Source organism: Balaenoptera acutorostrata, chromosome 21, assembly GCF_949987535.1.
Source record: "Balaenoptera acutorostrata chromosome 21, mBalAcu1.1, whole genome shotgun sequence".
NCBI lineage: Eukaryota > Metazoa > Chordata > Mammalia > Artiodactyla > Balaenopteridae > Balaenoptera > Balaenoptera acutorostrata.
Genome location: NC_080084.1, coordinates 25,421,093 through 25,442,721, shown reverse-complemented (window position 1 = coordinate 25,442,721; position 21,629 = coordinate 25,421,093). Strand labels below are relative to the sequence as shown.

The 21,629-nt window shown below is 42.8% G+C and overlaps 1 protein-coding gene across 36 annotated transcripts in view; it reads right to left on the bottom strand.

Annotated features, from left to right (window-relative positions):
• SORBS2 (sorbin and SH3 domain containing 2) overlaps positions 1-21,629 on the bottom strand; it is a 204,819-nt gene that overhangs the window by 130,722 nt on the left and 52,468 nt on the right. For 4 of the 36 annotated variants that reach the window (XM_028165371.2, XM_057537436.1, XM_057537438.1 and 1 more), the window contains exon 3: positions 4,473-4,528. The exons of the other annotated variants lie outside the window; for them this stretch is intronic. The gene's annotated coding sequence lies outside the window, so the exon portion shown is untranslated. The remainder of the gene's footprint in view (positions 1-4,472; positions 4,529-21,629) is intronic. 36 annotated transcript variants of the gene reach the window in all.

The window sequence follows — 21,629 nt, the reverse complement described above, 5'->3', positions numbered from 1 at the left end:
CATTGACTTTCTACCCAGCTCTCTCCGAGCCAGCCAAGCAAATCTCTGCTCTTTCAGAGGACTGTCCTCGAAGGGGCTAGAGACAGGATTTCCTTCTGCATTTTCTCTGTCCTTCCAGTTTCTGAATAAGTAAAGAGCAGAGCTAGATGCTTAGCGCTTCCTCTGTGCCTTGTCCTTATGTTAAACTGATTCGGGGAGAACACCCCTCACCCTCAGGTCAAATGATGGCCGCACTTCTGTAGGCAAGTGGATCACAAATACACAGGGTCAGTTAATTCTAGAGAATCATCTGATCTAACGTTTGCCCAGATCGCTAGTTTCCAGCCTGTGAAATACAAGGAATAACGCAGATCTTCAGTTTCCTGGGAAGACACTTTATTACTCTTTCTCTTTTTCTTCTTCTTTAGTCTAATGACTCATATTCCAGGTGGTTCTGCCCAGTTTTAGAATTATCATGATCTACTTTGTAGGAAAAAAAAAACCCCATAACATTTCATGTACGGTATAACTTAATGTAGTTTTTTTTGAGGGAATGAGCAAAATCCAACACTCAATGCAGAATTTCTGGCTCCTTTAGCATTAAGAGATAGAAAATTTTTAGTATTTATCATTGGGTTGTATTGTAATTTACTTATTTAGTGTAAACTCCCTGTGCAGCTAATTAATTTACATTTTCAAAGAATACTTAATGAATGGGAACAATATTCTCAAAACAATGAAGTAAAATAAGTAAAATTGAAGATGCAAATCAATGCAGTGTAATTCCAATTTTGTTTTTTAAAAAGGTTACTGTGAGATTTTTTTTAAGAGCAGGAGAAAAATATCTCCAAATGTTCATTTCATCGTCTCTCGGGTGGGTTGAATTTTTGTAAAAGTCATCTTTTTCTTTTTTGTGAAGCATGCCTTCTTCCACTCAGGGGGACACTGTCAGGACAGCCAAGAAACTTTAAGAAGTCATGCTTTAGCTCGTATGAATCTCCACAAAGAAAGGCAACGTATGCATGTGATGAATTGTAATAGAATACTGATGACTCAGCATTTCTGACAAGCAGTCCTTGAGCAAGTCCCTTTTAAGTTCCTCCAAGAAAGGACAGTCAGAGATTCCTCATGTGAACTGCTGCAGCCCAGCTTGCAGTAGGCGGTTTGCAGCTAGAACCCAGGAATAATAGCTCAGCTCAGGACCCTGCCCCAGAAGTCACAGGCTTGAGGAGGTCCAGGCTTTAAATGCTGTCCCACCTTTGGAGCCGGGCTTCCAGGCACCTGCCTGCCTGATGGAACAGGTGAGCAAATATCAACCATCTTGAAACCTGGAAGGGGCTTTGTCCTGACTTAGCTGCACATCAGTGTTCTACCCAAATTCCACTGTTACTGATAAAATGTCATGCTGATATTTTTTTTTTAAATTGATGTTATCTGCTTACTGGATATTTTTCCTGTGAAAACCACTAAACAGGTCATTCCCTTCTATTAGGGAACAAATGACTCATGCCACTCACTATTTTGTATCTTTTTCTCATGGTCAAGTATCCATATTCTTTAACTGGTTGTTTTAAAAAACCAAGTCCCATTGGTTAATTTAAATCCTTCCTTCACCTAGGATATGTAAAACTTACTTTGATACACAGTGGCATCTGGACAGATTCGAATACAGAGGCTCCAGTGCTGCCCACCTAATATGGGAGGAGCTGGAACTCAGAACAGAACTTTCCTCCAAATGGAAAACAGCTCAGATGGTTAATGCAAATGAGGAATTTCAATTGTCTTTGAACATAGCATAATGCATAATTACCGTCTCACAAATCACTTTCGCTTGTACCTAGGTATGAAAAATTTATAAAATGTCTTGCATTGTCATACCTAACTAAGCCTCTTGGTATTTACTTTTTCAGCAGGATTCTCTTTGTCTTTTTTTTTTTTCTTAATTAATTAATTTATTTTTGGCTGCATTGGGTCTTTGTTGCTGCACACAGGCTTTCTCTAGTTGTGGCGAGTGGGGGCTACTCCTCGTTGTGGTGCGCGGGCTTCTCATCGTGGTGGCTTCTCTCGTTGTGGAGCACAGGCTCTAGGCTCACGGGCTTCAGTAGTTGTGGCACGTGGGCTCAGTAGTTGTGGCTTACGGGCTCTAGAGCACAGCCTCAGTAGTTGTGGCGCGCAGGCTTTGTTGCTCCGTGGCATGTGGGATCTTCCCAGACCAGGGATCGAACCCATGTCCCCTGCATTGGCAGGCAGATTCTTAACCACTGCGCCACCAGGGAAGTCCCATTCTCTTTGTCTTTACACAAAGTCTGATGCAATGACTAAGCACTGACTTTTAGAAAGTGGAATTTCTCTCTCTCTCATTCCGCCTCTGTCTCTGTCTCTTTCTGGATGTACTCTCAAATCTGTGTGCAGATGGAGGACTAAAAGTGTCACACAGATCGTTACTGTAGATCATAGGTAATAAATTCCACAGTGTGATATCTGTGCCCTGATATCTGACCTGCTTTCTTGAAAAATGTGCACATTTAAAACCCGATTTACAGTTGAGGAAGTCAAAATTTTCCTTTTAACAGTAATATAGGAGTAGAAAATGGAAAGTTCAGTGGAGATTGGTGATCTTATAAATTGCCTGCATAGGAATAAGTAACTCCAGGGCATTCTGCAGCTCTCCAAATTCAGAACAATCAAGGGGACCCATGAAGTTTTAGGAAAACTCATTCCCTTGGAAGAAAATCTCAATATTGTGTGTGGATTGGAAGGGCATCTAAGTGTGACAGAAAGAATGTGAAAAAAGAATGATCTATTCCAAGGATGATCATAGTACTTCAGAAAAAGTAAGTTTCGGGCTTAAAGTTCAGAGTAGACCAAAGTGCATGAGTGATAGTGAGGGGTGATTAGTCCTCCGGGCTCTGACCTCACTCAGAAATAGCCTGGACCAGGTGGGCCCATCCTGCCAGTGAGACATTAGGCCACAGTCCTGCGTGGACCCCGCAGAGCAGGTCAGTTGCAAGGATGTGGGAGGGGGTGAGTGCTGAGTCTGGGGACTGAAGGGTGTGTTTTGAGCTTGTGATACACACTTAGAAGCTGCTTCTTGCTCAGAGACACAGTGCCCAGGAGTGGCGATCGTACAGTGAACTGTGTCTCCAAAACAGTATGTTGAAGTCCTACTCCTGGTACCTATGAAAGAGACCTCGTCTGGAAATAGGGTCTTTGCAGATGTAATCAAGTTAGGATGTGGTCAGAGAGGATTAGGGTGGGCCCTAAATCCAATGACTGGTGTCCTTTTAAGGAGAGAGAGATCTGGAGAGAGACAGACACACAAGAAAAAGGAACACCACCGTATGACAATAAAAGCAGAGATTGGAATGATGCTGCCATCAGCCAAGGGATACCAAGGGTTTCTGGCAACCACCAGAAGCAAGGAAAAGGTCAAGAAGGGTTCTTCCCTAGAGCCTGTAGAGGCAGCACGACCCCACTGACACCTTGATTTTGGACTTATAGCCTTCAAAACTGCAAGACAAGGTATTTCTTTAGTGTTAGGCCACTCAGTTTGTTGCACTTTGTTATGGCAGCCCTAGGAAACAAATACAGTGCCTAGGATATATCCTTTAGGCATCTCTTCTTTTGCAATTTAAGGCTGCAACAATTTGTCCACAGGGGTAAAGGAACTACTTAAGTTCGCCCTTTTCGGGGGGTAGATTTGGGTAGATTCCTCCATGATGAGTTAGATGAACACCATATGGTGCAACCAAATCCAGGCAGCATTTGGCCAGGGTGGTGTCAGAGACATAGAGAGAGCCAGCATGCCTGGGCATCAGCAGGTGAAGCAACCTAACTAGCCTGAAGCAGCAGGCAGGGACATCCGGAAGTAGGACCTTGCTGTCCTATCCACCATTGGAGCCCAGCTGCACCAGGGAAAATTCAACATAAGTAGGTGGCTTGGAGGGCCTTAGAAGTCCTGCCATCAGGGATGCTTGTGGTGATCAGAGCATTCCCTGTGCTCCGTGAAGTGTCAGTGAGCAAGAGACATCCACTCACTGTAACAAGTAAGGACCATGTGGGCGTGGCTGTAACTGAGAAGAGCAAGACGGGAGGATTTTTAGGACAAGGATGGGGCCCGGTTATAGATTCCTCACAGTATTCCTAAGACCCCCCACCACAATATTCCACTGTGAAATAAGGCAGAGTCAAGAATTCCAAAACCATCGCTCTGGCCTCCCCGTCTCACTTCCTCTCATTTCCCCACTGGCCTCCTGTAAATCAATCAGCTTAAATCAAAGGTATCTCTGCAGAATCTCAACAGAATTCTGCTGGGACATGATAGGAATGAATGTCAAGGAGAGGTCAGAGTAACCGCATATTCTTTGGTGCCCATCATTTTATTTCCTTAACTTCCCTGGGAAATCTTTTTGTTAAAATACATGCACAGATTTCCTCCTGGCCTTGTCAGCCCCAAGCCCAGGCAGCCGCGGTTCCCCGTGAGTACAGCATACCTTCTGAAGAAATGCACCCAGATCAGAATGGTATATGAGTCTGTCCTATTCTGGCTCTAGAAAAGAAACGTTACAGTAAATAGGTGGGTGGGATCGGCCCCACGATCACGAAACAACCAAAATAGCAATGAAATCAAACTCAGGAAAACTTAACTTTATCATTGTATATACACTTTCTCCTTGACCAAGTTTGATACCTTCTTCACAAGAAACAGCTGCAAAAAAGAAACTGTGCAAATACTTGTCGTTTTAGTTTGTTACATACCACAGTTCGCCACCAGAATTACATAGAATAGGGTAGATTGGGGCTTTTTTACCCAGGGTGGGTCTCAGGTGGGGCTGAAGCAGGCAGTGTGACTTTGGAAGCCCTGATTTGTTTTGCTGATTTATTTTCACTTTCCTTGCCCCTTTTGTTTAAAACAAACTTTCTCATACAAAGCTTCATTACCACTGATGAGCGTTTTAATAGAATGGAAGTAGGCAGAATAGCAAAGACTATAGTGTTAGTATATTTTATACCCACCATTCCCATCTCCTCTTTGCTTTTCTAGTCCTTCCCAAATCTATGTGGAGATAGGGGAGGCGGGAGATATAAAGGGTAAGAGTGAGGCAACCCCATTTCGTGCAGGATCCAGTCAGCTCTCTGGAGTGTTCTCCCCCTGCGCCCACTGCGTGCTCTGCTATCTTCCCTCTACCCACAGCCAACTCATCCTGCAAGGAGACCCCGTTAGGTACCCCTCCTCAAAGGATCTTTCCTTGATGTTTCACCAGCTGTTGATCCTTTCTTTCTCTACAATTCAAATTTCCGTTGCCCAGACGCTTTTCACAAATTGAAAATCACCTCTCGGGGACTGCTCTCTGTACCTTGAAGGGGTGCAGTAGCTTAATTGACCATTTAAGGCTCTAAGAGATGCTAACAGAAGTTGAGCACTCTCTCCTCTCTCAGGTAAATTCTATTTTAAGCAAGTTATCTGTATTTTTGAAACATAGGATTGACCCTGTGGGCAGGAATTTCAGACCAGCCCAGAAGCGAGGGTCATGGGATGTGGGGAGCTACTTGGGGGCTAGTGAGGACTTGTCAGGGGGCCTCAGATCTTGTCAGGATGCATTGCCTAGTCAACCTGTTTCAAGGGAAGGCCTTGATTTTAGGGTGAGAAGCAATACCTGTTTCTGCAGTTAAATCAGTCTTCTCACAGCAATAAGTACTCCCTTTTGACATTCTAGGAGATTTGCTTCAAATGAATCATAGTAAGCTATTTTTTCCCTTCTGGGCAGAATACTATTTGCAGACATCTGCAAATTTGGGAAGAAAGCTTGTTTCCTAAATGGAACCATTCTGACAAGGGAAAAAGGCAAACTGCACGCGTGCACACACACACACACACACACACACACACACACACACACATGCACGCAACCCTCTCCCCAAATCTCTCCAAGTCTTCATTCTGTTTAAACTACCTGTTTATAAATAATATCTGATGAAACCTCATTAAAAAATGCATCTGCTTCTATGTTAAACTTCAGTTAAATCACCATTCCTGGACTATATCTTTAAAGTAGAGAGTGTGTGTGTGTGTGTGTGTGTGTGTGTGTGTGTGTAATTTTGTCCCCTTCATCTATCATGGATCAAAATAAATGGCTTACCTGCAGAAAACTAAAGTTCTGCGCACATGCCTCGAAGTTCAGATTATTTAACAGTTGCAATGAACAAATATCTCAGAAAATATTTAGAATTTGATTTTTAATACAATACTAATGTTGCTGAGTTCCCAGTAACACAATTATAGTATCTATCGCAGCCAACACGTGTGTCAAGCTCTTTTCCAAACGTTTATAGTAACTTAGCTAATCCCCCCCCCCACACACACAATGGTAGGGCCATTGACAGGTGCCCAGTTACCCGGGTCCAGGCCGGGGAGGGGTGGGGCTGTGTCTCCCACTCAGGCAGGGCTCAGATGTACTCTGCCACGGCTGCATTAAAACTGCCCCATCATAACGGTCCCAAAGGGTTTGCTCATCATGGCTTCTTGAGAGCTTGGATACTGAGTCAATCAAGAGCCATCTCAATAAACTTTGTAGTTGTGTCAGCCTCACCAATCACTAACCTTCATGCAGCAGCTGTAGTGCAAGTCTGGGTTTGTATGAAACTAAAAGGAAAAGTATGCTTTGCATCTAAGGCAAACAAGTCGCATACTGGTGTTGTCATTCAAAAGTGAACACTCGCAGAATATACTACCCCAAGATATGCTGCTTTGGTATATTCATTATTTTGAGCTGTAGACACTTGAAAAACAGCAAATGCAGGGAGAGGCTTTCTCTGAACTCCCTTATCTGCCTAAAGACAGATCCTCTGAAAGGAACTCAATGGTCACAGATCCCCTCTGATAGTTTCATCAACCAGGAAACAGAGACTCTTCTCTCGGGAGAGGAGACTAGAAGTCAACACCACACCCAGACACATGTTGTCACAAACTATCCCACCTCCTGTCTATTCTTCTAAGGGTCCATTCATCGTCCTAAATATCATTTACCCTCCCCTCAGAGGCCCACATCCTCCCTCCCCTTTCCCTGTGAAGATGGCATTTAAGCCTGAATTCTAAGCCACCTTGGAGAGTTTCTCATCTTTCCCTGTGTATCTCCCACATGTATGAGGTATACATGTTAATAAACTTCCATTTGTTTTTCTCTTGTTTATCTGTCTTTTATTACAGGAGTCTTAGCTAAGAACTCAGAAGGATAGAGGGCAAATTATTGTTCCTCCCCTACAAAAGTCTACCCTTGTCTGTGAGTGCCCTGGGACTATTAAGGTCAAACTATATGGAAGTCTGTACATGAAGGAACTGGGTATTCTGGAGGTCACGGAGCAGACCTGGGACTCGGGAGAAATAGGAGGGGAGGGTGAGCTTTAAGGGGAGGTTGAAGCTAATGACATTCAATGACCACAGCACTCGGTTCTGTTTGTGTACTTTAACACAGACTCTGAAAATGAGGCTTCAGGCAAAACGCCTTTTGCAAAGGAGCCAAGGCTGACTGGTCACAGCGCAGGGTTTGTACTGTGGGTGACTCCCAGCCCCCATGAGTCTTCCAGTTGTTTCTGATAATAACAGGGCCACTCTGACACAACCCGCTCAACCCAAGGGTCCTCCAGGACCGGGCTCAAGAGCCGTCCATTCAGAGATGGGTCATCTACACGGTGACCCACTCTCAGCAGCGACTTGGAATCGGGAACTGAGGGCCCGTATTGAGGTAAACTGGAGGGCTCCCCAGCAAGAAATCCTGATCCAGTTTACCTAACAGCACATGCTTGCCTAGCAATACTGTAATTGCTCCCTTTGCTCCCATCGCTAACATTCTTACTTCAAGTTACACGTCGAGTAAAGCACAGTAAAAATGTCTGAGTCCTGGGTCGCTCTTCGCAACCTTCATGAGTCTGAGCTTCTCATCTCATTTACTAAAGAATAGTAACCAGGCTAAGAACTGGCAGCATTCGTTGCTATTGAGATTGCCCACGGTTTCTGCCTTTTCGGCAATTATTTAAGGGCTTTCAAGGCACTGCTTCTTTCACTGTTTTTCAGGGCGAAATAGAAGGAGAGGTCGATTTTCCAATGATTGTTTTGACTTGGCATTTACACCTAGAATTTCCACTGCTTTCAAGTCTCAGGTTTGGGCCTTAAGGAGGTCTGGTAGGAAGAGCAGTAGCGCTGACCCCCACCCAGGCCCGGAGGAGAGAGGAGGTGGAAGGCCAGGGGGATCATCCAGCAGCCGAGTCTCCCCTCCTGCAATCAGCGCAATCAGCGTCGAGACTTTGTCTGCTCCTTTAGAGCCTGCGCCTCCCCTAGAATGGCTGTACGGTTTAGGGAGGTCTTGCTGACAATAAGGTGCAATTCAAAAGAAATGAGGTTGTGTTTTTCTTGTTGTTGTTTTTTGTGTTAAAGTTAAGGGAGGGAGAATGGAGGTGAATTCTATCGTTGAAAAATAAAAAATAAGAAAAAACTTAAAACTTTGTCTTCTCAAAGACTCTATAAGACCCTTGACAGTTTGAAGGTTCTGATTCTGAAGCTTGGATGGGAAGGTGAGGTACATACGGTATCTTCCCAGCATCGGAGAAAGTAAGGCATCTTTATGAGGATTTACGTTTTACATCGTGGGAGGAATTAAAGGACTTTCCCACAGATAAAGCCAAATCCCCACAAAATCAGGTTGTGTCTGCTGCCTAAAGACCCAGACCTCTTGTTGAACTCAGAGGTAAAATGGAAAAAAAAAAAAAATACTGTGAAGTTTCCTTTCAATAAACAAACCTTTCCACTCTCCACTCAGCAGATAGAAACACTCTTTGTTGACTTTAAATACGAGACCAAAAGAGCACAAGGGCTTACTAGTTTAGAAGAGCTAGTTTTCTAGTTGCTTAATCATCTCAATGAAACTGCTTTAGGGAATACAACACACTAGGGGACAAAAAGCATGGAGAGAGAAAAGCTATGGCGTTAAGAAGGAATGGTAATAGCACATTTTTTGTGATTTCCATGCCTTCTTCTCCAGCATCTGCCTACGCTTCTAATCCAATCAGGGCAGCTTGTTTGTGTGCAGCTTTTAGCAGACACAGATTCTCCGCCGACCCTGGAAGAACACATGATCCACATTTGAAGCCATTTTTGTATAAATGATTGTGCTGTTAACCTCTGAGGGTCATTCAGATATTTTCTGAGAAATTGGCTGCTTTAACTTCTTTCTCAGAATGCCATGTGTTTCATTTGGGGTCAGGACAGATGACAGCTTAGGCATTCCAACAGGAGTGGAGTTCATGGAACTAATCCCCGTCAGGAGATGGGAAGTGATGGGACTCATAAGCCCATTCCAGACGAGGATTTTCCTTCTTCCCAAACAGAAAGGCAAAACACGCTGTGTGGTTTTGCAACTGGTCAAGCTGGGAAATATTTTTAAGCTTTCTGCTTTGCCAAGTGTTTCAGAAAAAAGAAAAAAAAAAAAAAAAACCAAAACTATTTTCTTTCTCTTTCCTGCCAAAAAATGTTCCCCCTTAAATATTTTTTCCCATATCTGGCTACATGTCCAGGATTTCTTCTTTTCTAAGAATAAATAGTTTTTCTGGGGTTTAAAAATGCCACTTGCTCTATCAGATTAAATGTCTCTTTGTATAGAAAAAGCATTTGAAACATTCCATCACTGGGTCTAAGGAAAGATCCTTACTTAACTTGATTTTGTTAAATTAATTTTGATTAAATTTTTGGTCTTTTAATTCTTTTTGTGACCCTCAGTGGAATGTTCAGGCTTGTTTTATAACACTTCCAATTCTACTTTTTCTCTTACTGCCCTCCTACTATTCCCTTTTACCAGAAAGCAGTAAACATGAATTAATTTCTGTCTTTGACCAAAATAATACCTTGGAAACGATACCAATGCAAGGGAACCCTCTGGGTTCCATTCTCTATTTTCATACTTAGCTGGAGTTAGAAGGGTTCAGCTGTCAGGGTTTCAAGAACTCTAGCATTAAAAAAGTGTGAACTTGCAAATTAGCTGTCAAGTTTAATAGAAAGTGAATAATGCAGCCCAGAGCTGACTTCTTTCCATTCCTGGTGTCCTATTGATCTTGCTGTTAGGTAAAGCACAGACACACAGGAACACTGAAAAATAGCAATTCACATGGCTTGGTTTGGTATTTTCTTTTTTATCAGCTGAGAATGGCAGTTACATTCACAAAGTCAAAAAGTTGAATAGTGTTAGAGTTGAGAATATAGGACAAAGTAAAAACAAGCTTGAAAAAGCAATAATAGCTATACACCTGAAATGTGATAAATATTCATAGAGAAATAAAGAGCATTAGCTTTCATAAAACCACAAACGACCTGTTGAAATACACTACAGATTTAAAGCTTAACATTGGGCAACAAATATGGTCATTTGTTATTGACATTTAACGAATTATTCTGCATAAATCTACTGTAAGCAAAAAGCATTCTAGGTTGATGTATAATGTTATTGCTAGTTAGCTAGTTAATTTTTAAAATCTCTTTGTGTTCGTTAGTGTGTGAGGGTGTGTGAGAGTGTTTGGTATGGGGGAAGGGCCTTATGGTCCTTTATAAATGGTTCTCTCTAAATTTCCTGGTTTATCTTTATCACTCTTTTTAAAGTCTAAAAATGCAAGCTTATTCTATTTGGAGACCATATAAAGATGAGGATATGGAAACATTTTAGAGAGAGCACATGACAATATGATTCTGAAAATCACAAAGCTGCTTCAGAATAAACTAAGATTCTCTCAGAGGTTAATGATATACTGAGAAACTGGAGGATGCAGCAAATTATTTCGCTCGTCTTCAAATCCACTGTCATCCTGCCACCAACTGTACCAAATAAAGTTTCCATCCCTATTCCATCTTATCACATGGCCATTTCCCCTCATGCATGGGGAATTCGTTATTTACATTTTGAAAAAATCAGGCATCTCAAAACACTTACGTTTTGTTGAACCGGGTCTCCCATGGTAAAGGATAAAACCCAACTCAGCGAGCCTGCTTCTTAGGAACGGCAAATCAGCATGGTGATGCACCCAAGCCAGAAAGAATACCCTTCATTTGCTGCAATTGGTTTAGTATCAGTGCTATAAAAAATAGATGATGGAAAACCGGAGCCCTTGACAGAAATACAAGTCTGCTGTGTGTGGCTTCTGCAGGACGAGCAGAGCACAGTGCCTATACATCGAACTTGGACTTTGCCTGTGCTGGTCAGCAGACGCACGTGCACAGGGTACTCATCAGGGCATCAGCGTTGTGGGCATGGCAGCGCCTGCTTCCTTTACATAAATGGCAGAGAGCTGTAAGCATATGCACCCGTGCGAGGAGTCAACGGGCACAGAAACTTCAACCTATGGAATATCACTGTGGGGTGGGAAGGCCAAGTTATTTATGGTGCTTGGGTTTTCCTCTTTGCTTTTGCAAAAAGGTACTTTCAAACACAAGAATAATCTGTGGCTTTGGCATAAGGAAAGCTGGAAGTCAGTGAAATAAAGGCGTGAAGGTCAACTCGTCTGCGCTGCAGCATGGAGTGATGCTGAGAGGCCAGAAATGCAAAAGAAGCACCTCAGACCAGTTCTCACTGCGAGTACTTGTCATATACTGGTCCCGTGGCACAGAAGTGGAAGCCAAAAATGCGTAGAGAAAGTCTAACTAAAAATTGCCAAATTAGGACCTGTGGTCTGTGCCTTGCCTGAATACAAGGTCTATGAGTATAAGACATGAAAGAGAAACGCGGTCTGAAAACTTTAACATTATTTAAGAGAGAACAAGAGGAGTCAAGAAGGAAAAAGGCAGAGTGAGAAATAGAGAGAAAAGCATGAAAAACACCTTTCATTTCTCCAGTCCTATCACCGCTTTAGAACCGGGCTCGCACCTGAGACCCACCCCGCTTCTTACCTTCATTATGCACCCTTGCTTTTGTGGCCCTGATTGGACACTGCACTAGACTCTACACAAAGCAAAGTAAAAATACATTTTTGTTTTTGTTATCTGCTTCATTTCCGGTCCTTTACGTTGGACTAAGCCAGCCACAAATCAATCATACAGTGGCCAGCATACAAGAGCGCACTTGAATGCTTGATTTTCGAGGTGATTATGAAGCTGCTCAGCACCTCCCACCCCACGCAGTCCTCCTCCCGACCCTGGTCTGTACTGGCTCGTCTCACCTCCTGCCTCTAAGAACCGCTCCAGGCTGATGCAGTCCCTAGCCCCTCCAATGCTGGCGGCCTTCCAGATGCCTCCCTTGCCTTTCTCGGAAATTGGTATCTCAGCCCCCTTGCATTCTTTCTGATTTAACTTGCCCCACTGGCTTCTTTATTCTGCTCATTCTTGGGGAAGAAAACGATTTCTAGTTCTTGGGGGCCAGCCCTGGCTCCAGGAGTTTGGGTGTGGGATTCAAACAACCCTTGAGAATCTTATCCTTCAAGCCCGCCAGCTGGCATTTTAGGGCAACTCAATTCCTAAAGCAAGCGGTGAATAAAAATAAAACAAAACCCACCTGATGTAAAGGTGGTACCTGTACACATCAGGAAGACTGTGGAGACAGACTGCCTGGCTTTGTATCTTGTTCTCCCCATCGATTGGCCACTTAACTTTGCATGTCGTGAAATGGGAATAATAATAGTACCTGCTTTATAGGCTGCTCTTTCACTCACTCATCCATTTGTTCATTCCTTCAGTGAAGATTTATTGAGTACCTACTACCCCCCAGGCAAAAGGAATCCAGAAGACTCCAGAACAGCGCCCGTGCCCTCATGGAGTTTATATCCCAGTGCAATTTACTTCCAGGGTTGTATAAGATAATCCACCAAAGTAGCTCACCATAGTGTCTTTGACATAGAAAATACTCAAGAGTTGTTAGCTATTATTATAATAACAATAAACTTTTTAGCAAAGGTTTAAAATCGGAAATAGAGATACATCTGCTATAGTAAAAAGGAGAGAAAATATAGGGAAGTCAGGAAAGAGGAATAGTCACTAAAGGCATTCATGAATCTGGCATTAAGTAGGTTCTGAGTGTTTCCTAATCCATGAGCTGTGCTATGGGATAGGGTGTTACACAGCTGGGAACTTGTATTTATAAAGCCCCTACCTGTGCACACACCATCTGACCCTGCTTCCAACCGCATAGCCCGCAGCATGTGTCGGCGCCCCCCTTAACTCTAAAGGGCCGTGGGCAGCATGGCAACAAGTAGCCATGAGCCCTCTGGGCATAGTTGGTACCAGCTGCATTCTTCTGAGGAGGGATCTCTTTTACACCCACCTACAAAATTGCACCCTAGATCTGAACCTAAGATCTCAAGATCATGCGGTGGGTAAGACTGAGGTTTTGTACTGTTACTCTTTATTAGATACACTTTCTTTTTAAAGTGTATCTTAACCATATTTTTACAATCACGTTCATTTATCATTGCTTTTTTGTAGCATCCTAATGAGCAGGCTTGTTTTACAATCTGCTGCTTAGCGGAAATTTTCGATAAGTCATTTGACCTCCCTTAATTTCGGCACAGCGTGGAAACCTAGAGTGTTGAACTCACTCTGTCTCGTGTACCCACTAGATTCCCCATCTCACTGCTGATTTTGCGAAGGCTGCTCACCTTGCTCCCTGCCTGCTACCTAGGATGCTGAAGACCAGGACCAATTACAGGCTGTGAGTCTTGTAATTGTTTCTTCCACATCGTCCTTCAGGCCTGAGGATGAAGTGAAGATATAGATCTAGAAAGTGTGATATGCAATGATTTATTGCCTCATTTCAGTATGTACCCCCGGTAGCTGAGAACTCTGTTTCTTTACTTCATGATCTACTCAGTTTCCTTGCCTTCCTCTCCCACTCCCACAGGTTCCATGTTAGAGAGGGTTCAGGTATCAAATGGGTAGTCAGACAAGGCAAACTTCAGATTCTTTGTTATTATTTGTGTTATTTCTCTTCCACCTCCTCATTCTTCTTCCTCTTCCTCTCTTCCTCCTCTTCTTCCTCCTGCTCCTCCTCACCTTTTTATTTTTTGGTTTTTCTGTCTCCCACTTTTGCTTCCTATAGGTTCACGTGGCTGGACACTATTGTAACTATACAGTTACACTATGATCATGTCAGTGCAGGTGGTTTCCAAACAGTGTACCCCATCGTGTAAGTTACTGTATTCCTGTAGGATTTGGAAACCTAGTAGTTCCAGGCAGCCTTTTCCAGGGTCCCCAAGAACATTTGGTGGGTATGGAATCCAGTTTCTTGTATCAGTCAATCAGTGTATTACCCTATCTAGAGTGTACTCTGTTATATTTAGTAGAAAACCAGCTTAATACTTGAGGAGAATTTAAATATTATTTTCACAGGTAAAAAACAAAGTAGCATCAGACAGATGGCGTTTCTCTTTTCGGTTCTCTTTAGATGTATGTTTTATTTTTAGGCATAGACTGCCCGCAGCACCCACACACAGTTTGAAGACACCAACTCAGGTGCCTCAAGAGTGCCTATGATGAAAACCTGTTTCATCCATCTCTTTGGTTTCTATCCCCTGGCCATGACTCTGACTGCCGCTTTGGCCTTCCTGAAAAGTGGGGCAGCCCCAGCTGTCACAAATAAGTCTTCCAGATCATATTTTTAGTTCTCTCCACTCATCAGCAAAACCTCAAGTCTATCTTCCTACGTTATAAACTATGGGAAAGGCAGCAGAGGGAGAAATCACAGAAGGAATAACAAAATGACAGACACTCGGGGAAGAACAGCAAGTGACTTTTCATCAGGGTCACCTTTAGGTAAGATTTACAGGAGAGAATGTTTTCTCTACACTTAAGTGGCTTGAAAAGTTATAGAAAGATGATTCCCTAGTGACATAATTCAAACACATTTAGTTGTTTCTGAAAAGTCCTCCACTGACATCACCATCAGGCATGTTTTTAGGGATGTTTTTCAGAACTGATGGATTTCTATGGATCCACATGGCCTCTTTTACCTGATTTGAGTTACTTAAGTGGGAATGGAAGCAGTGGTTACAGGCTGGAACAAACTGTGACAAGCTATGACAAGCTAAGTTCATCCTGGATTGATGTACGGTTAGGAATGCCTGGTAAAATATTCCTGTGTGGGGAGATTTTCTTTCCCCATCAACCAGACTGTCTCCTAAACTAGTTGCAGCCTGTAGGCTTTAAGCTAAAAGGAAGGGATGCACCTTTTTGTGTTGCAGTAATGTGAATTTATCGCATGTGTTTGGATGTGAGCTCAAATGGGCTTTCGATGATCTATCTGATAGGAAAGGCCTGGAGGGTGGTAGTTAATGGGCAGTGTGTTCAGTAAGAGCCCCATAGAAGAGAGAGCATTCTGTCCTCTCTCAGGGACAGCCAGAGGTACCAGACTGTGCCATTGCTGGTCCCTTGCTGGTCCCTACCTGGGCCCCAGATGGTGAGTTAGACTCACAGGTGATCAGGGCAATGGCTTTCCCCTGTCCTCTCCCAGCATGCACCGCTCCATGCCTGGAGGGGGAAAGATGTGATCTCTGCCACCTCCTGGACCAGGGATCCTTGCCTTTCTCCCCAGTTTGATCTAAGATGTTGTAAGAGCTGGTAACAAAGATTTTTTCTATTCGAGGCACATTTTATGAGTTCTGGGGCAGTCCACTCTGAGGTAGAGAGGGCTGCTCTTGGTGACCCTGTGGAACTGGGAAATTAGCGTCAACCCTACAACATCCAGGCATGTGGCCTTGGCCTCTTCAGTGATGACTGGGCTCCAACGAAGTGAACTGTGGCCCAGGGCCTCAGGGTGTGAAGCAGGGATACGGGAATGACTGGCTAGGTTTTCAGGACCTCATGCGAATCCTTCACGAATCCCACCCGAGGACGCTTAGTCATTCAGGGAAGCTCTTTTTAATCATGCTGGCTTTGATTTACGCAATTTGTTCTTGAACATATTTTCAGAGTTTAGTGTTCATCAATATTACCCTTCTGTATTGATGTTTGCTTCTGGGGTTTGAAGTGAGATGGGGAGCAGAGCGCTGAGACCGTTTAAGGACTGGTACGGTCTCCCTGCACGTTAAAGCAAGAGTGCCCTCCACAGGCAGTCCAGGCTATCAAGGCAGGGCCCCAGGGGCAATTTTAAGGAGCTAATAATGGGTGGGAGAGATTTATCATGGATTTTGTATCCGCAGTTTTGATATTAGTGACATTTGAAGCATAAAGTTGATTTGTTCACCACCTCAAAGTAATTTTCTGATCCTATTAGATTTTGTTAGTGAGTTGATTCATCAGTTTTTTGTAATCCAAGTAACATACTGAAAAATGATAGGCAAACCTGGCTTATTATTAGAGCTGGTTCACCTTTTGGCAACTATAGGATTTCCCTGGGCTGTCTCTGGAGCCTAATTTATTGATGAGCTCCTGTGCCCTACTGCAAGAAGCAGCATCTTTCCACCTGAAGAAATGAGGGGTGGAGCCCTCATTTCCTGGAAGAGAACCTGAGGAAGATTGAGAGAGAATTCCAAGCTAAGATGGTGTTCTTTTCTCAGAGGGGAGCAAAGACCAAAAAGATGTTTAGAAATATGGCTCTGCTTTCTGTGGTTATGGCTTTAAAAAATGCATATTTAGGAAACTTTGAGCAAGACTTTTTAAATAAAACTGATCCTTGATAAAGCCATGGAATTCTACAGTCACCAGTAGGGATCAGCCACCACTGCCATTAATCCACCTCTGGTGGTGGTGCTGAGGGCACTGAACTATCCAGCCTCCCCAGAGGCAGAAGCTGCTCCCGGCCATCTGAGGAGGAGAGGGACACTGAAACAGTGCATTATGGGAGTGACCCTAGCGCCACAGCCAGGAGGCAAGACGGCGTGATGTTGCCAAGAGCAAAGGGCTCCCAGGAATTGCCCCTGCTCTGAGCCACCTCTGGGAACAGCAGAGACTGTCAGAGGATATTTAATTGCTCTGCGCTTCCTGCCTTGTTGATACCCCACTGACAGTCAGCCTCCCCACCGAGTGTCAGCCTCCCCACCGACAGTCAGCCTTGAGGGAGACAGAGACAGAGCCCTCACGTTGTACTGAGCAACAACAAGAAAGAAGAAAAAAGACATTTTTTTTTCATCTGAAATCTTGATGGGATTGGATATCAGAGCTAATTATATAGCAATTAATTAATCACATGGACCTCTGATTCCTGGCCATTCTGGGTCAGAATTTCAGAGACAAATGTGTGAAGTTGTGTAACCTTAGGGTAAATGGACTTTTAGGCCAGTGGAATTTTAGGAAGGGAAGAAACTGTAAAGATAAATTAGTTAACATATGTGTTAAAATATAAGGAAATAAATTTGGAGATGTGGCCAAGGCACAAGCAGGATGGGCCAGAGTGGACTCGTTTGCCAGGAGTTTACAGATCTAATGGAAGACTTTCTGTTGCCTGTGTAGACAAAACAAATACAGAAATGGAGATCAAAACCTTTGATGCAACCCAAAAAAGAAACTGCATATCTACCGAGTGTATACCCATTAAGCTCCTTATAAACAAAAAATCAGAAGCTATTCTTTGGGGATCGTTGCTCACCTGCTGCCCCAACTGGGTGCTATGGCTTCATTTTCTGTTTACAAACACTGGTTGGGCTGCTTGCTAAGTGTATTCACTGGGGAACTAGTAAACTGTTCAAATGTAACCACTTACATGGCTACTTGCAAATACCTCCCTTGAATCCTATCACCATACTGTTGAGAGATTCCCCGTCGCAGGGCACCGATCTCGATGCTGGAGTGTCACACAAACCCAGGCTAGTGTCCCTGCTCTGCCACTCACTAGCCTTGGGACTTTCAGAAAGTTTAACTCTTCTGAAGCTCTCCCTCATGTGTAAATGAAAAGGATGATACAAAGTATCATTCTAAGTGTCAACTGTGTATATCAAATAAGTACAAATTATAAAATCCAGCTTCATTTCATCACCATCAAACTGTGGGTTTAAATTTCCTCATCATCCCAGCAATATTGTCTCTTTCCCACTGGAAAATATCAAGAACATAGAGCACATCTGCATTCACAATTGAATCATATATTTGAAAAGGATCTCAAAAATTCAAAAGCAGCATATTACCTGCCATAACCTAATAGCTAAGATGACCAGCGCACACTGTCCCAATCATACGGCACAATAGAAAGCTGCAGAGTGGACCAGGGGCTGCCGTGGAGGCCCCAACTTTTGATCTTTATTGGAGTTTACTGATAAAGTTGGTGCACTCTTTGCATAGTCATTTTGTACCATGTGGAAAATAAATGAACTAATTCCAAAGTAACAAACAAGCCCCACTTTCACCCACATTTCCTGAGTTACTCATTTGAGAATGAAATGCTCCCTCTTCATGTAGTGAGTAGTGCTAAAGAGTGATAGAGAACTTGAATGAGAAAACGTGGCCCGTAACTTTGTCTTTTGGCTTTTATTTATATTTTGAAACTTGGGGGTAAACTATAAGCTACTTAGGAGCGCTTAACTTTTTTTTCTCTCTCTCTCTTTTTTCCTTTTGATAGCATTTCTCTCTCTTCTCCTTGACCTTACATGGGTGTTAAAATTCAAATCACAAGAGCAAATAGCAATCACTTTCCCAGTATATATGAGGCATCATATCAGTACATAAGGCACATCAAGGGATGCAAAAAATTTACAACATGGTTTCGGTCTCAAGAAGTTTGTAGCCTTGTTTGGGGAAACAAAACATACCACATGAAAAGATCGTGATGTAGGATGCAAACAGGTGCTCAGACAAATCATGGATGGATTGTTATATCACATGGGCACTTCAATAAATTGCTTAAAGGAATGCCATTAGCTCTAACTACTATATGAATTTGGAAAAGAGAGGAATCTGTGAGCTTTCCAGTCAAGACTGAGGTAGAGGGCAGGGCAAAAATGAACTATTTGAAAAGCATGTAGGTAGTACAGTCGATCTGGATGTAAGAACTACTGCTGCGAACCAGGAGAGGAGGAAGACCAGCAACAAACTGAAATAAGATAGGCCTGGCCTGAGAAAAAGTGAGATGAACAGAAGGTCGGCCGTCATCTTTGACCTTTTGCTAAATTAGGTGACAAAGGGGCAAGAATAGGCATCCTCAGGCGAAGTCAATCTCCGACCAAGCTTGAGGAGGCTGGATTGAGGGCTGGGAGGGGCAGGAGAGGCAGCTGCCCAGTGGTCCTCAGAAGATAGCTGAGACTTTCTGAATGCGGGAGATACATACTGACCACAACAGAGGCAAAGCGTGTGTGTCCACATGTACACATGCATGTAATAGGCTGGGACATCTAAAAGTAGCAGGAATACGGAGAGAAAGGAGGCCAAGGAAGGATGCCTGACATTCCCCAGAAGCTTAGGCACTGGAATGATTGGGACAAGTCCAAGTTGCTTTGGAGAAGGGTTCTTACTAGAGTCTGTGTCTACAAACAAGTAAAATCACCTTTACGTGGAGGTGACATGTAGGGATATTTTATTATCTAATGCAGCGGTTTTATTCTGTTAAGGCCACGGTGATTTTGACATAGGCATATTTGACAATCTGGAGACATTTCTGGTTGTCACAACTGGGCGATGGGGGCGGGTGCTGACTGGCTTCTAGCGGGCAGGGATGCTGCCAACAGCAAACAGGGGCGTCCATCACAACAAAGCATTACCCGCCCCCAGGTATTCACAGGGCCCAGGGCGAGAAACCTCATCTAGAGGATCCCAGGGAAAAACGGAACTCGATCCTAAAAATAAACGACACTACTTAGTTGCAAATTAGTACCGCACAGTTGAAAACGTTAGCATTATGCATTTGCTAAACATGAATTTAAGCAACAATTATTATTGTGGCTAGAATTTAATATATACATTTACTATAGGACTTTTAAAAGCATGTATTCAATTTCATCACCCTTTTAAAAAAATAGACTGAAAATACTCTGTCAAAATCATGCCAATGGAAAGCAATGGTATGCTGAGCTTAGTCCTTTTCAGAAAGAATTCAGATACAATGAGTGGAAAATAGCCTTAAAGAAAAAATTGAAAGAAGTGACAACTTAATTAAACTCAGCTACTGGTCCCATTTTATATTTGTCTTTCTAAACTGCTAATGAATTCTGACCCATTTAGTCATGAAAAAATGTATATCCTGAAGAATCTGTATCCCTTTTGAGGTAATTAATGGATATTTATTAGACAAAAAAATGCATGTCTACTATTCAGGATATTTGATTTTTAAATTGGCATTAACATGCTACATTTAGACTAGTAGGGGAAACCCCAGCCAAATTATAGAAAGCAGCTACTGAGATGAAAGACATTCCACAAACGGGGGGACCCAATCTCAGAACCAGTTAACACAGCCATGAGTACTTTATGGGTTGCTACAACACATTAGCCACAAACAATTTCCAGCCTAGGAAATACACTCAGTGTAGCTACTGGTGCATAATATATATTTGATCCTAATTAGACCTAATGAATGAATTTTAATTCTTTATCCACTATGCTTTGTAGGACACCGACCCACAAATACAAAAAAAAGGTTTTGGGGGAGTGGGTATAGAACTAGGGCCATTTTAACACCAGCACTAACATCTTCATTTTCCTCAGTCATTTAATGATGGTGAAGGATTGTCTGGAATTCTTTTTTTAAAAATAGGTGGTGGTAAAAAACAAAACAAAACACATTATCAAGAGAACTATAAATTGCATAAAGAGTCAATAAGATGTACAACTTCGTAATAAGAAAGTTTTAGATTTCCTTTGTTTATTTTAATACATTGAGGAGTTCAAGGTAACATATGCTTTCTAAAAATCTAATCTGAAAATTTTTAATTGGGGTACTGATTTGGAACTTGACAGATTCAAATCTGTTTTTTTTTTTTTTTTAATAGCTACTTTATTTATTTATTTATTTATTTTTGGCTGTGTTGGGTCTTCGGTTCGTGCGAGGGCTTTCTCTAGTTGCGGCAAGTGGGGGCCACTCTTCATCGCGGTGCGGGGACCGCTCTTCATTGCGGTGCGCGGGCCTTTCACTATCGCGGCCCCTCCCGTTGCGGGGCACAGGCTCCAGACGCGCAGGCTCAGCAGTTGTGGCTCACGGGCCCAGGTGCTCCGTGGCATGTGGGATCTTCCCAGACCAGGGCTCGAACCCGTGTCCCCTGCATTAGCAGGCAGATTCTCAACCACTGCGCCACCAGGGAAGCCCCCCAAATCTGTTTTTAAAGATTATTCATAAAAATTCTCCTTTCAGATAAAGTAGAAAGGATAACAGTTTCATTTGGGGGAATTAAAAAAAATGAATGTCTTGTGGATTCTTCCTTATGATAGAATAACTCTTATCCTCTTAGAAGGCAGAAATATTTAATGAGCATTGTCCAAAAGACATAAATGTAACTAAAATATTTTCAAATGAAATTAAAAAGTTAAATTCAATGATTTTAAAAATTCTTTTAAAATCATGGCACCACTGCATTTGGGTTTCTGAAATTATTCACCTATCTTTTAAAAAAGACTTCCCTTGAGAAATATCTCTTCATATATAATCACAAAATCTATTAGGATATGTTACACTGTAGGGTTATGTAGCTCTATAGTTTCATCAGCAGTGTAAGGTTGGCTGATGTCTGTAATCGACAGGCCCTAAATTTTAGTGGCTTAACACAGGAAG